Genomic DNA, 4,465 nt, shown 5'->3' on the forward strand with positions numbered 1-4,465 from the left:
AGGTCTTTCACCTCTTTGGTTAAGTTTATTCCTTGGTATCTTATTATTTTTTGGTGAAATTATAAATGGGATTATTTTCTTAATTTTTCTGCTGCCTCATTATTTGCGTATAGAAATGCCACAGACTTCTGTACATTGATTTTGTATTCTGTGACTTTACTGAATTCCTTTATCAGTTCTAGTAGTTTTTTTGGTGGAATTATTAGAATATTCTATGTATAGTGTCATGTCATCTACAAATAGTAAAATTTTTATGTCTTCATTATCAATTTGGATGCCTTTTATTTATTTTTATTGTTGGATTGCTGTGGCTAGTACTTCCAGTACTATGTTGAATAAAAGTGGTGAGAATGGACATCATTGTCTTGTTCCTAGCTTCTCAGTTTTTCCCCGTTAAGGTTGATGTTCACTGGGGATTTTTCATAAATGGCTATTATTATGCTGATGTATGTTCCCTCTAACCCTACTTTTTGAGAGTTTTTATCATGAATAGATATTGTACTTTGTCAAATGCTTTTTCTGCATCTATTAAAATGACCATATCCTTTCTCTTATTGATGTGATATGTTATATTGATTGATTTGCAAGTATTGAACCACCCTTGTACCCAGGGAATAAATCCCACTTGATCATGGCGAATGATTTTTTTAATGTATTGTTGGATTCAGTTTGGTAACATTCTGTTGAGGATTATTACCTCTATGTTCATCAGAGATATTGGCTGGTCTTTCTTTCTTTCTTTCTTTCTTTTTTGTATCTTTAATCTGTCTTTGATATCAGGGTAATGCTGTCCTCATAGAATTAATTTGGAAGTTTTCCTCTCATATTTTTTGGAAAATTTGGGAAGAATGGTGCTAAGTCCTCTCTAAATGTTTGGTTGTTTGGTAGAATTTTCCTGGGAAGTCATCTGGTCCTGGACTTTTGTTTGTTGGGAGTTTTTTGATTACTGATTCAATTTCATTTGCTAGTAACTGGTCTGTTCAAATTTTCTATTTCTTCTTGGTTCAGTTTTGGTAAGTTACATATTTCTAGGAATTTATCCTTTTCTTCTAGATAGTCCAATTTGTCGGAATATAATTTCTCATAATATTCTCTTATAATTATTCATATTTCTGTAATAATTACAATTATTAAAATTATTTCTTTGCCTTCTTTAATTTTTGGTTTTGTTTTTCTGGGTTCTCTCTGTCTCCCCCTCTCTCTGTTGTTGAGTCTGGTTGTAGGTTTATCAATTTTGTTGATGTTTTCAAAGAACCAACTCTTTGTTCCATTGAGCTGTTCTCTTATATATATATATTTTTTATTATATATTAAATATATATATTAATATCATATATATTATTATATATTAAATATATATATATAAATATCATATATATATATATATATATATATAACTTATTTCTGGTCTAATCTTTATTCCCTCCTTCTACTGGCTTTGGGTTTTGTTTGTTCTTTTTTTAGATCCTTTAGGTGTAACCTTGGTTGTTTATTTGAATTTTTTTTTTTTTTTTGCTTCTTGAAGTAGGCCTATATTACTATAAATTTCTTAGACTCACTTTTGCTCTATCCCAAAGATTTTGGATCATTGTGCTTTCCTGTATTTGTCTCCATGTAATTTTTAATTTCTTTGATTTCGTGGATGACCCATTCATTGTTTAGTGTCATGTATTTGTGCTCTTTACAGATTTTTCCTTTTGGTGATTTCTACTTTCATAGCACTGTGGTCAGAAAAGATGCATGGTACAACTTCAATCTTTTTGAATTTATTGAGACTTGTTTGTGACCTGAAATGTGATCTATTCTGGAGAATGTTCTATGTGCACTTAAAAAGAATGTGTATTCTACTCTCTTAGGTTGGTATGTTCTTAATATATCTGTTAAATCTATCTGGCCCAGTGTGTCATCCAAAGCCACTGTTTGCTTGTTTATTTTCTGTTTGGATGATCTATCCATTGATGTAACTGTGTGTTAATGTCCCTGACTTGTTGTATTACTATCAATTGGTTCCTTTATGTTCATTATTAAATGTTTTATGTATTTGAGTGCTTCCATTTGGGGCACATAAATATTTACAATTGTTATATTTTGTTGATGGACTGTCCCCTTTATCAGTATATAATGCCTTTCTTCATCTCTTGTGACAGTCATTGTTTTAAAGTCTATTTTGTCCAATATAGGTATTGCTACCCTGGCTTTCTTTTGACACCCACTTTCATGATACTTGTTTCTCCATCCCCTCACTTTCAATCTGTGGTTTATTTAGGTCTGAAATGAGTCTTGTGTAGACAGCATATAGATGGCTCTTGTTTTTTTAAATCCATTGTAACACCTTATGTCTTTTGATTGGAGCATTTAGTCCATTTACATTCAAAGTAATTATTGATAGATATTTATTTTTATATTGTTACTTGGTTTGTGATAGTTTTTGTAGTGTTTTTTTTTCTGGTCTTTCTCTTGCTCTCTTTCATGACTTGTGGCTTTTTTTTAGTATTATACTTGGATTCTTTTCTCTTTATTCTTTGTGTATCTATTACTATTTATGGAATTGTGGTTACCTTTAGGTTTGTATATAACATCTTCTGTAAATGCAGTCTATATGAAGCTGAGGGTCGCTTAAGTTTGAACCCATTCTGTACTCCTCGCCCCCTACAATTAGGTATGTGGTGAGACTTGTTTTATGAATACCTTGACTGATTTTTACACATATACTTATTTTTACTGCTTTTGTGTTTCCTACTTTCCATATTCCCAGTTATGGTCTTTCCTTTCCACTCAAAGAGTCCCCTTTAACATTTCTCATAGGGCAGATTTAGTGGTCATGAACTCTTTTGGTTTTTGTCTGAGGAACTCTTTATTTCTTCTTTTATTCTGAATGATAAACTTGCTGGAGAGAATATTATTGGCTGCAGAGGTTTCCCTTTCAGCACTTTGAATATATTATGCAAGTCCTTTCTGGCCTGTAAAGTTTATGCTGAAAAATCTTCTGCTAGCCTTAGGGAGTTTGCTTTGTATGTAACAGTCTACTTTTGTATCGCTGCCTTTAAAACATTTCCTTTATCACTACTTTTAAAATTTTAATTACTATGTGTCTTGGTGTGGACCTCCTTGGGTTGATTCTGTTGGGGAATCTCTGTGCCTCCTGGATCTGTATATGTTTCCTTCACCAGATTATGAAAATTTTCAGCAACTATTTTTCGCATATATTTTCTGCCCCCCCCCCTCTTTTCTCCTTCTAGGATCCCTATAATGTGAATGTTATGCTTGATGGAGTCACTAAGTTTCCTGCATCTATTCTTGTTTTGCATAATTCTTTTTTTCTCTCGCTTGCTCAGTTTACTTTCCATTTCTTTGTCTTCCAGGTCACTAATTCATTCCACTGATTCACATAGCCAGCTACATATTCCATCTAATATATTTTTTATTAACTTGTTTTATTTTTTATTTTTTAAAATTTACATCCAAATTACTTAGCATATAGTGCAACAATGATTTCAGGAGTAGATTCCTTAGTGCCCCTTACCCATTTAGCCCATCCCTCCTCCCACAACCCCTCTAGTAACCCTCAGTTTGTTCCCCATATTTATGAGTCTCTTCTGTTTTGTACCACTCCCTGTTTTTATATTATTTTTGTTTCCCTTCCCTTATGTTCATCGTTTTGTCTCTTAAAGTCCTCATATGAGAGAAGTCATATGATTTTTATCTTTTTCTGCCTGACTAATTTCACTTAGCATAATATCCTCCAGTTCCATCTACATAGTTGCAAATGGCAAGATTTCATTCTTTTTGATTGCCAAGTAATACTCCATTGTATATATACACACCACATCTTCTTTATCCATTCATCTGTTGATAGACATTTGGGCTCTTTCCAGACTTTGGCTATTGTTGATAGTGCTGCTATAAACATGGGGGTGCATGTGTCCCTTCAAAACAGCACACCTGTGCGGGGTGCCTGGGTGGCTCAGTCGGTTAAGCGTCCGACTTTGGCTCAGTCCGTGAGTTTGAGCCCTGCGTCGGGCTCTGTGCTGACCGCTCAGAGCCTGGAGCCTGTTTCAGATTCTGTGTCTCCCTCTCTCTCTGCCCCTCTCCTGTTCATGCTCTCTCTCTGTCTCAAAAATAAATAAACGTTAAAAAAATTTTAAAAAAACAGCACACCTGTATCCGTTGGATAAATGCTTAGTAGTACAATTGCTGGGTTGTAGGGTAGTTCTATTTTTAGTTTTTTGAAGAACCTCCATACTGTTTTCCAGAGTGGCTGCACCAGCTTGCATTCCCACCAGCAGTGAAAAAGAGATCCTCTTTCTCCACATCCTCACCAACATCTGTTGTTGTTTGAATTATTAATGTTAGCCATTCTGACAGGTGCAAGGTGGTATCTCATTGTGGTTTTGATTTGTATTTCCCTGATGATGAGTGATGTGGAGCATTTTTTCATGTGTCAGTTGGCCATCTGGATGTCTTC

Source organism: Prionailurus viverrinus, chromosome D1, assembly GCF_022837055.1.
Source record: "Prionailurus viverrinus isolate Anna chromosome D1, UM_Priviv_1.0, whole genome shotgun sequence".
In the NCBI taxonomy this organism is placed as follows: domain Eukaryota; kingdom Metazoa; phylum Chordata; class Mammalia; order Carnivora; family Felidae; genus Prionailurus; species Prionailurus viverrinus.